Genomic DNA, 12340 nt, shown 5'->3' with positions numbered 1-12340 from the left:
AGGGCAGCACCGCTACCAGCTTTGTAAAGGGAGGATGAGTCAGAGCTGCAATAGGAACATTGTAACAATGACATAGGTGAGGAACCTACATGAACTCACTCAGGAGGAAAAAAGCAGCTATCACGACCCTACCTCTCTACTCCCTTTCACAGAAGAAAACCCCTGCAGAACACCCTGACACTGAATAGAGTTGCTCCGACTCTGTTTGCATTCAGGAGAAGGCAAAAAAATGTACATAAATAATTCCATCTTTGCAACAGCAACATGAGAATATGAAAGCAAGCAGATGCCAGTCTTCTACCTACTTCCTTTTCTAGGATTACTGCCCTCCCATATGTAAGGTGCTGTGCCTTCTGACTGGCAGTTCTGTAGCTGCTTTTATCTAGGAACAAAGGACACATCAGATCTATTTTAATGGGAGAAGTGCAGTACGACCTGACACAAGAAAGCACAAAGATAAGTGCAGTCCTGTATTCTAACCACTCTGTCATCTGCACAGGCCATGGACTCAACTGCTCACACCAAACGCTGTGAGAACTGGACTTTTTGTCAGTTCCCTACAATTTGAGCTATACAGCTTAGTAATGCTCTTTTAAGGGAACAGTGAAAATCTGGACCTGAACATACACTCATCAATTTCTCTATGCCAGACACAAAACTGTGTTCCAAGTATCTACAACAGGGTTTTCAAACCTCAAATAAAATTCCAAAGTTCTTCATTTTTCCCCCCTCACAGAAATTTAATTCTGCAGGAAGAAAAAAATTGAATCAGTTCTCAATCCAGTTCAGAACAGTTCCTTCACTGCCAAGTTTAAACTTTCTGGCCCACAGACATCAAGCTAGTTGGCACTAGTTCTATAAATGTTATTTTGATCTCAATGTAACTTCAAGACAGACTGAAAATACCTGAAAGGTATGTTTGGTGGTACCTACCGCTTTCTACCAAAAGAAGGGCAAAAAACAGCACATATGCATGTTCAATTAATTTTACAGAAGTGATGTCTGTACACATGTCCAGTTTACAGCGTTTCCAAACTAATCCCAAAGTAGGATTTCTCTGCGTAACAGAGGATGCACATTTAAAAACACCTCACAGTATATTTTGCATTAATGGTTAGAAAATAATTATTTCAAAAAAAAAAACAAAACACAAATTATTGCGCTCAGTGCTGACCATTTCCATCCCCATGTGTTCCACTGCACTGGCCAAGCTCAGCGTGTCACTCAATGATAAACTGGATCAAGGAACTGATCCTCCTAAAAAGTAACCTGGAAAAATAAATTGTTTCTTAAGTGAACCAGTTCCTCTTCCAGATCCCAGCATACACCAAACAAACAGCAGGAAAACAGGAGGAAAGGCTGAGTGTGAGGTGAGGAAATGGGCAACCAACAAGGAGGATGCAAGGGCTTATCAACCAGCAAGCCACAGTGCTATCACACAGGCTTATTCACATGGTTTCATATGAACCTTCCTTATTAAGCCAAATCACAGAATTTTAATTACCACATGCAACTTTAAAAAGAAAGAAAGGAAATCTGACAAGCATGCCTGACCCAACACCCACTACATAAACATTCAGTAGGCACCTTGCTACCAGCTTCAGAAAGAGCTGAATCTGACATATTCATCTGATAATCCAGGACCGTGTTGGAAAGCTGTTGACAAAAAACTCTTCTACCTGTGGAAAGCAACCTGGAGAACACATGGGAAAAATAGAAGAGAAAGGGAAATTAACTTTTCTAACAACTTCCATGCTGTGAAGTGACTTTTGGGAATTACCTCCAAATTTTATCTGCTGACTGGTAAGTAGGCTAAAAAATAAGCAAAGACCTGTAAGATGCCAAGACATTTGTATTGAAGTTCTTTCCTTCTCACCCTCCTCTGTAACACAGCATCATGCAAATACTACAGGAGACTTTCACTGACTGAAGGCAGTAACAGTGGCTATCATTGTCCTACTGCATTGAGGGACTTCCCTCTCTTTTTGCATGTATTACCCATCTGCTCTAGACACACATGCCTTAATTTTTCTTCAGTAGACGCCTGGAACTATAAACCTCTTCTCCAAAAGCTGAAATTCAGGGCAGGGAAGCAAACAGTATTGGAATGCTTAACAAATAATGGCACCTACAGAGCATACCACATAGTTGCATCTGCATGCACATCATATCCTGCATGCATAAAACTAAAAGAAAAATATAGGCTTCTGCAATATAAATAGATGACTTTAAAATAAACTGAGTTCAAACCTATTCAGCAAACACCAGGAGGTATTCAAACAGAGAATGATTTTCTGACAATTAAGCAAGAACAATAGCAAATATTCCATTTGCAATTAAGAATGTGGGGTTTGTTTTCACAGAAACAGTGGGGATTTCTTCAATAGTGACTTCAATTAACTTCTGCTCCCCCCCACCGCCAAAGGGCTTAACGGGTCCAAAACCATGGGTGCTTTTTCCCGAAAATCTCAGACTAAGAAAAGGGCATTATTACATCCTTTAAAAAAAAAAAGTTTCAGTTACATTTATTATACTTGCCTACTGTACTGATGGGCATTCCCCAAAAGGAAAAAACCAAACACACAACACAGACAAACAAACCCCAGCAAAACCACAGATAGTGGCCTTGGAAGAACCAAAACCCCTTAAACATTTAAAAAAAATAATTAAAATTAATAGGTCTGTTTTGTGGTTGCCACAAGCCAACCTGCTGATTCAGGGCAATGTCACCAACAGTATTCTTATCTGGAAAGGGTAACAATCAATTGTTTGACAGAAACAAAGGACAGCTCAACAGGAAATCAACCAGCTCGGGACAGATGGTCACTGAATCAAGTTTCACCCCTCCCCTCTCCAAAAATAGGCTTAAGAGGCATTTTCTGTTACCAAGCAACAGACCAAAGGAAGGCATAAATCTTTTCCTACGTGTTATTCCCCTCCTCCCCGACACACATTTTGTTCTACTAGGGCGGTATGTTTGTGGGTTTATTTTCCAAATGAGAGGTAGGAGGGTTTATTCCATGCAATGACAACGTGTTTCTGCATGCCCGCTAGCCACTTTTCCCTTTTTTTAGGCAAGAAGGTGGCTAACTGTAACCATGCTATGAAAGCTACCATGAAGGTGGGCTACAAGCAAGGGTCCAATGCTAGTTAGCAACCCCTCCGTGTTTGGCCGAGGCTCACTGGAGACCTGTGAAACGACTCCCTGGAGGAGGGGAATTCCTGATGACTGTTTTATATAAAACCAACATGACCCTGATCACACTCTAACAAAAGAGATGACCTTTTTTTTAAAAGTCATCATAAAACCCTGTACCTGCTTTAACCCATAAAAATCCATAAAATGTAATCCCATAAAAGCAACACAGTATCTGCAACGTAACATACAGAACAGCAGACTTTCATAGCATTTGAATTTTCAGAGCACTAATTCTCTAGTCCATCAATCACTCTAAGTGATAATCAGCTACTTGGGGTATGGGATGAGTAGGAAAAGATAATCAACATTTACTGTTCTGCTGGGCTGGGCCAGGGGGAAGAAAGAGACCCGATGTGGCTGTTTGTGGAGAGCAAGGAGGAGGGGGAGGGGAGCAGAGAGCCAGGGGGTAAAGGACAGCAGCTCTGAAATTCAGATTAGCATCCAGAGAACAAACCGGTTTGTCTGAGCCCCTACAATACAAACTGCTTACAGGCCAGCAGGCTGCAAAAACAGAGATGTGATTAAATTCAGACATACAAAGAGTAATCTGCAATAAAATTAAAAAAAAATAATTTAAAAAGTTTACAATTATGACCACAAAAATTAAATGGGGAAGAAAAAGTCTCACTTCGGCAACAACCCGGGTAATCATCCTTTAAAAGCGCAGAGCCAGGATTACCACTGACACAGACTACTAAAACATATGGCCAAAAAAAAAAAAAAAAAAAAAAAAAGTGAGTGGGTATGGGGGAGGGGAAAGGTTGTGACAGCATGCGGTCTACGAACACCTTATTTACTCCCCCCTCAACTACCACTTGCTTTAGCCAGCTGAAGACCGTCTGTGAAACACAGCCCAGCCTTTTTTCACTGGCTATTTCACATACTCCTTTAACACCAACCCAGATACTGTTTAGCACCGCTACAGTGGGTAAACAGAGCCCCAGCCACAGGCTGCTTCACACACCAAGGGCCTTGGACTTTTAAACCCATTTCACCACAAAGTCATTGTGGTGGAGATGCTGCCCTGGCTCTCCGCATATAGCAACGAGATCTCACAGGGAAACCAGAGATTGAGATGTTTATATTCAACTAATTAACATTAAGTTAATAGAAATTAAACATAATGTTTGAACACAGAAGCCAAATTAATAACTATTTCTATGTATGCAAAGAACACAGTTTAGTCTACTGTGTGTAAAGCTTACTGATGAAGCTTAGCAGCCCAAGATCTTGACAGGAGACTTGAACTAAAGATCCTGTAGGCTTAGCCACAGAAGACTGTAATGGCTAATCATTACTGTAACACAGTGCCTAAACAACTCACAGGACAACCAGCATCCTTGGTTTACAGATAGGGAAACCAAGGTACATAGAAGCCACATGTCTTCTCTCAGTGGCAGAATTCGGAAGTAAAACCAGGTCTTCTGCAAACCTAAGTCCACATTTTAGTATCATCCCAAGCATTCAAATGAAATGTAAATTCATGGCCAACATCAACATTTTTACAGCTGTTTTTCCTTGCCCCTTCACAGCTTAGTGAGATGCCTGTCACTGAAATCCAGTTCTTTATGGAAACTAGTCTCTTTGATCAGACTGGCAATGGTAGTTATCCCAGAGTTATTCAGGAACAGATATACACATTTTTCTAACACATTCAGATTTGGTTACATAAGACATGATAAAAATACAATTTTTCTCTAATGCATGTTAGTAGTTTGGCCTATTAAATTTTTTACGGACTACAACTGTTTTGTTTCTTTTGAACATCAGTGTAAATGGTGTGAAATATACCATGGCAACAGAAGCCCTATGTTCTTTATGGGCTGGTACATAATGCACCCTACAGGAAATAACCTACATTGTAGTTTTGCATAAGCATTTATCAGTTTTAGAAGAGGCTTTTTCTCTCACATTCACAAATGTACGTCCTTCACACCACTCTGCCATGATAAAAGAGAGAGAACCACGTAAGAGGGGAAAGAAAGGTTGTTTCCTTTTCCCCTTTTAAATATGCTATCGTGTTTTTCTTCAGTGTCCAAAGCAAGTTCTGTATTCCCTGGCCAATGTGGAATCTCCAGACATATTGCATATTTTTTGGTCAAAATGCAAAAGGATGCAAGTTTACCTCAGATCTCCTTCAATAATCCTATGATTCTATGAAGTGAGGTCAGAGTAGCCTGCTTTCCACTATCTTTTTCCTAAAAAAAAAAAATAAAAAAAAATAAATAATCAAGAACAGATTTTCTATGGATTCTCTAGCTCTCAAATTGCTAGTTTAGAACTCTAGGTCTTCTAACTCAATCTGTTATTACATTAAGTTTAACTTGACTCTTTACCTTGAACTAGGCAATTCTCCAGCAAAATAAAGCATGTACCTGTAAATGATCCAAACGAAACCCGATCTTTTTTGCCATGGAACATAGTAGCAATCGGCCATGTTCAGAACACACGAACATTCCACAGTTACCTCTGACCTGCTCTGGTGAGATGTACTAAACTTGAGCTAAAGTTACAAAAACATGTTTTCCTAATAGCAAGTAATTCAGCAGTAGCAGAAACGGAACCCAAAGTTGAGTTGAACACAGAAATCTTATTAAAATCATACTAGTGCTTTTCTCCAATAAAGGATGGGAAAAGGAATAGAATGGTAAAGAACAGTGATGATCAGTTAAAAATTCTGTTATGTGAAAATAAGTCTACCTGTAGAAACAGAGAAGGAATTACAAAACATCAGGGATAGATAAGCCAGTAATGACTGCAGATAGGTCATTGCAAGCCTCATTTCCAAAACAAAGAAAATCACAATCTGAATATTATCCTTCATATGGCTACATGGTGGCATTGCATTTAACTGCTTACTCACCAGTTTGACATCAACCCATTTCAAAAGAAGACATTTCTCTTAAACTATTTTCTCCTTATGTATTCATAGTTTGGGGCTATTTTTCCAGGCACATGTCATGACAGTATGGACACCAGAAGATTCACCATTATGTTCTCTTATCTCTGCACACGGGTTGAAAGAAACACAGTTTATGTGATTTATTCCAGATCAGAAAGACACTGTGACAACACACAGAATAGACCTCATTTTCAACAAGCATTTTTAATGAGAAATTTATCAGTCCCTCCCAGTATGAACTGTACTTTGCAACAAGGAGGATAGTATTGTTTTAATGAATTCATCCTGAGGCCAGCCTCCTTCCAGGCATACGGCCTCATTTTCTGTCCTTGGTGCAAAGGACTAGTTAGGATTCATAAAAGAGTTCTGCTCTCTGGCCCTTGTTAATTTGCCAGTCAACTTCTTCCTAAAACATCTGATCTCTAGTTGCCAAATTCTAGTTCTTCTTTCCTCCTTGCTGTGTTTTTTATAAAACCTGAACTTCCCACAGTTTACTCAGATAATCATTTGGAGCAGGAAAAGGTATGTTGACATCCAGCCTCCATTCCCCTTTTCATAACTGGAATTAAAAAGGGCAACCCCCTTCTTCTTTCCATGCTTGGCTGCTTTTCCTCTACATATGGAATATGTTCAGCTAGAATATGGCAACCAGAGGAAAACTACAACCCACATACTGAATCACCACATAAAAATCAGTATGTCCAGAAAAATAAAACAAATGTTCACACACAACTCAGTTATCAGAAAGAGGCACAAGGGCATGTAATTGAGAACAGCAGTTCCCAAACCCCACCAATTAACAAAATAAGTAGAAGTGATTGGTTGAAATAACATAAACAAGAACCTCCTCTTTACGCATGCTTTATTTTGGTCCTGAAAAAAGGTTTAAAATCAATAGTACTAGGCTTATTTTAAGTTTCCTTAGAGTACAATGTTTCATTACAAGCATCAATCTAGAAAGACTGATTTTAGACAATACAACAATGTCAATTCATCAGGCATCATTATTACTCTTTGATGCTCAACCTTCCATCCCAGACAGGCCAAACAATCTCTTATGGAGTCACTCAAGCTTTGCAACCCTCCTATTAACACGTGCCCAGCAACGCCTCAACCACCAGACCATTTCTGGGTTGCCATCCAGTAACATGACAAGGAAGACCTGCAGACAGCTGTGAGTAACAGAACTCACTGTGTCTGTCTGTTGATGTGTGTGACTGGATATGCAGTCGGCATGTATTTCTGATGACAAACAGAAAGCACATCTATCACACAGCAGAAAAATGGCCAGAAAGACAGTGGAAAGCATGTTACTAAAACAGTTCATGCTGCCAATAGCCTATTCCTTGAGTATGTTTGCAAAGTCCTTGAGCCAGATTAATTGCTTCAGGAAGCTGTATCTTACCAATAGTTAATACTGCCTAGTCTTACATGTTTTATACTACCCCACTTTGCAACAAACAACAGAATCACAGAGTAATTTGAGTTAGAAAGGACCTCTGAAGGTCAATTATTCCAACCTCACACTCAAAGAAGGGCCAAAGATTGGAAATCTTGTAAAAGTGAAACACTACTGACTTATTTTGGTTCATGGCTGATCTGCATCAATAGTTTTGACATACTAACCTGTCAAATTTAAATGTGAGGTTCTCGGTAATTCTCAGCTATACTACAATGAATCAAGAACTGAAGTTCCACTTCTTAAAAAGTCCGAGGCACAAAACAGAGTTTTTCTCAAGGAAAATTAAATGTTTTAATCCATGCAAATACCTCATCTGTTTCTCAATACATAGTTTTTGCAATTTGGACAAACCAATAGTGAACTACAAAGCAAAGATCCAGTCATATGTCAAGGTTATACATTGAGGTTCATGCTGTACTTGTTTATACAGCAAATCAGAACTGAGAACACCAGCTTAAGATACCAGTATCACCAGACATCATAAGTATCAAAACTATGCAGCACCTGTAGCAAACCTCTCTCTTTTTTCAGCCTTAAGACCCCAAACTGCATGTTACTCAATTCAAAGATGAGCCCACTTTCACAGGACAATTTAATTAAAAAGCATCTGGAAGAATACTGTCTTTTATCAAAAGTACATCCCAGTTCCAATTTTCATTTATTACACTGCTGGGACAGCATCCTTTAAACATGGTGATCAAAAGCAAACCTTCCGCCTCCCCCCCCACTTTAAACAGACATCAAAGCAACAATGTTAGGATGATTTTTTACCTGTTCTGAACCTACAGGTTATATAGATTTGCCTCTTTCAGCAGGAGGAACTCTGGCAACACACATATGCAACTTCGTAAGTTCAACTCAGCAGTTAATCTGTCTGGCCTTAGCACATAATCAGAAATGGATTTACTACAGTGACAGCAAATGGAGCTGAAAACCTGTGCTGCACTGTGTAGGGGAGTGCTTAACCCCTATCACAAGCACAGCTTCCCTCTTTCTACACCAGATCCACATCATAACTGGAATCACCCCAAAAGCCAAGCTTGACAGAAAGCCAGCTAGCGGTGCTGCAGATGAAAACTGAGCATCCATCAGCCACCAGGCACAAGGTATCTCTCAATAAAACAAACATGCTGGACAGTCAGCAAGCAAACACTGTTCATTATGATAGCTGTGAGCAGCCAGGAGAATGCTTCCCCCCACCCCCAGGCTTTTCTGCCACAAGGTCACATCTGCTGTTTAAAATTAAAGTGGGTTTTTTGATGGTGGCTTTTGTTTAAGAGCTTCTGAGGCATACTGTTTTGAATAACATTACCAGTGGCACATCTACTACACACCGAGAACTCCTAGTCTAGTCATACACAGATATAAACTGTGAACACAGTGTTAGAGTTCAGACCAGTATAAAGCCATCTCAGCCAAACAATCATTAAAGAAAAAGAATCCTATAACCCATTAAGACATTGGGCCATTATGATATTAGATCCCAGCATTTCTAATTCATGTCCTTTTCTCTTTCACATATATATATGTACATGCACTCCCCAGTTTGTCAAGTCTAGAGTTTAGAGGACCTGGAAGAGGCAACTGCCTATGCATTTTCTATTCAGCTCCTAAAACACTTCAGGCACGTAGTAAGAAAGAAGGGTATTACTAAGTTGACGCTAAAGAACAAAAAACATCTGTATGTTTAGATGTCCTGCTGTTTCACAGGAAAGATTCCATAGCTCTTGACACAAAAGCTTGTGACAGCTAACGTTTTAATCTTGAAATCCAATGCCCTTGAAATCCAGCTTGCCTCCTACATCTGCTAAAATCACGATTGTGGACTTGAAGGAAGAAGGTGAAATAATCTGGCAGACGAATCATCTTCCCCTTCCTCAAGAAGCTTGGAAGCTGAGGAATGAGTCTCCTATTAAAAAAAAAAAAAAGATTTGGCAAGAGCTAACCTTCAAAATTTGCTGAAACTGCTGCAATCAAGAGTGCGAAGATACGCATATTTTTCACTCTGAACTTCTGTTTTTAAACACTCCGTCAGTAGTTTTGTATGCCTCTAACCGAAGCTTTAAAGTCTTCTTGGATGGCTTTGCCCTTTCCCTCCCCTTCCCTTAGGTTTTCTTCAAATTTGCTCCTCTAGGAGCTGGTACTGATCGCTTGGCTAATCCAACTAATTTCTTATTGTTCTCACAACCAGAATTTTCCTTCCAAGAGATGACGATTATAAAGAGTAACAACATCTTAACATTTCACCTATACAAATAAGTTTGGAAAGCGTTTTTTACAAGACTAGGAAACCCCCATGTTCTTAAATGTCACATACAACATGACTGGCAGGAAGCCGTTTCCCTTTACTTGATGCAGTGTAGGGCACTGTAGCTGTAAAAACCAAGACCTAATTCTCAGTCCTCTCAAAGAAATCACCTAGTTGCACTAAGAATTTGATTCGGTGTAAGTGGTTTAAAGAAACTACAAGATTAAGCTTGCTTTATGAAACAGCTGTTCTCAAAGCGGACTGGAAGTGTGAAAGGACAGGAGAATAAAGCCACCTAGGGCTCTAAAGGAACACTGAATTTGGAGGCTTCCTGACAAGCCACAGGGAGAAGGTCAGTAAGGCAGGAACAAAAGCAGTAAAAGTAGATGAAACCATCTGCTGAATGACAAGACTGAGATGCAATCGTACACTGCAAAACACTATTACAACCAACACCTTAGCACCAAGGAGACAGTAAGCAGAGAACTAATAGCAACAAAGTATTAAACCAGCAGTTGAAGGACACAAGGCTCAGGACAGGGAACTGAGCGCTTGGGTCTCTGCAAATCGCAAACTACCAACCCTCAAGACAAGACAAGGTTTTGCCACACATGCTCTTCAACCCGAGATACCGGTACTGTGGGTAGGCAACAGTAATGCTTATAAAACTGTGCTGTGAACGTCCTTATCTCACCAGTGACTCCTGTATAAAAGGGTAGTTCCCCTAAACTCCTTATACCGCTGGAGGCAGCTGAACTCAGCTGCTGGGAATGAGGCACTTCCCCACCACCACCCCACCACTCTGAAGTGGGTACGATGGAGGAAGCGCCAAAGAGCTCAGCTCTCACTAAGCCAAGGAGGCTGTGCCACTTCTCAGTTTCTAAAAAGTGGTCATTTCCTCTTTACTAGGAAGATTGTGGAGGATGAGGCACGCAGCAATTTCCAAACACTCTACTAATTACTCTTGACTGATAACACAAGGAAGACACCATACAACTCAGAGCATACATAATCTCACTGAGCAATGGCATTAGAATTGCACATGAACCACCTTTATCTTTTAAAAGACGGCTGGAATTAACAGGCAGAAAAAAATACCATCAAATTAACAGCATAATTTAACTATCAAACTCCCAGAAAAGGTCTCCTTATGTCTAGAGACCTGAGAGCCTACAAGAAAGCCAGTTTTGAAGTTGGAGGTACCATTATATAAGAAGGTGGGGAGCCTAATTCATAGGCATGTCACTCAGATATGTAGAATGTTAGATGGAAAACATTTCCTATGCACACTAATACTTCTTTATTAAGCCAAATTAAAATTCTATATGGTTCTAGACAAAAACGGTAGCCTAAATTGTCTTCCAAAGAAAGCTACTGATTTTTCTGAAATTTTGGTGGTGTGTACTCCATTCAACAGAGAAATCGGTGCTGTGGAAGGAGATGCAGCAGAATTCAGCACAAAAAAGACAGAAATACTAGCAACATGTTCAATTGCATTTGCCACCCTAAATGCATCGGTTTAAAATAATCAACCATCTAACCAACCTTAACAACTTAACACTGTACATTCCAGGGAAGTCCTGTTACTTTTGGTGAGATGCACAGATGAATCTTCATTTTAATAGTGGTGTTTTTTTTTTTTAATAGAATGTGTTTCAGACTGCACTTATATTCAGTAACTTAACTTTCTCACTTGCCTCAAAGTGCTCTGCTCGGATCATGCCAACGGTCTTGAGAAGAGCTAATTACAGACTGTGATGGAGATAGAAGGCAGAGAACAGAAGGATATTTGCACAGCATTTTATAAAACTAGTCACTCCATGCTTATTCATGGAACCACTACAACAGATGTCTGGTAATCTCTTAAGTAACAGTATCTTAAGTCTGCCCACGCTGTTTTGCTGTTCATAGATCCATCAGTTTGAAAAACTACCTCAAAATAACCTCTCTAAAACCTTACATGGGGAATAGTAATTGAAGGTTTCTATCAGATCTTGTCATACTGACTCCAGTTGCTCCCTACCATCTTTCTCATATGGTGATTTTATATCACAACATACAGTTCTTACCATCTTTAACATTTTATGAATATTTTATTAATTACTGTAGTATAACTGCAATAAAAAATAGTAAAATGCAAATTAACCAAAGCATTTGACAGTATGCGCTATAAGATCTTCAGATCAAGCATATGAGTTTTTTTAATTAAAACTCTGAAGTGCCATGAAACCTAAAATGCTAACTCAATGAAAATTACATTAAATACATTTTGTTTACACAATTCTCTGTGACCTCTCACATCCCCGAAGAATCCCACAGAAGCTGTGACATTACTGTATGACAGAGTAAGACAACAGAAACCATCTGACATGGCTTCAGGAGTCACCCAAAACAAAAATAATTACTTTAGGTTGGAAAAACCTTTAAGATTATCTTAAGTCCAACTATAAACCTAACACTGCCAAATATACCACTAAACCATGTTCCTAAGTGCCATGTCTACACATCTTTTAAACACCTCCAGGGATG

At 39.6% G+C, this 12340-nt stretch overlaps 1 protein-coding gene across 3 annotated transcripts in view; it reads right to left on the bottom strand.

Annotated features, from left to right (window-relative positions):
* GREB1L (GREB1 like retinoic acid receptor coactivator) overlaps nt 1-12340 on the bottom strand; it is a 144937-nt gene that overhangs the window by 127648 nt on the left and 4949 nt on the right. The window contains exon 2 of one of the 3 annotated variants that reach the window (XM_040586564.1): nt 5325-5397. The exons of the other annotated variants lie outside the window; for them this stretch is intronic. The gene's annotated coding sequence lies outside the window, so the exon portion shown is untranslated. The remainder of the gene's footprint in view (nt 1-5324; nt 5398-12340) is intronic. 3 annotated transcript variants of the gene reach the window in all.

Source organism: Falco naumanni, chromosome 3, assembly GCF_017639655.2.
Source record: "Falco naumanni isolate bFalNau1 chromosome 3, bFalNau1.pat, whole genome shotgun sequence".
Taxonomy (NCBI): domain Eukaryota; kingdom Metazoa; phylum Chordata; class Aves; order Falconiformes; family Falconidae; genus Falco; species Falco naumanni.
The sequence above is the reverse complement of the archived record's forward strand: the minus strand, read 5'-3'. Positions and strand labels throughout refer to the sequence as shown.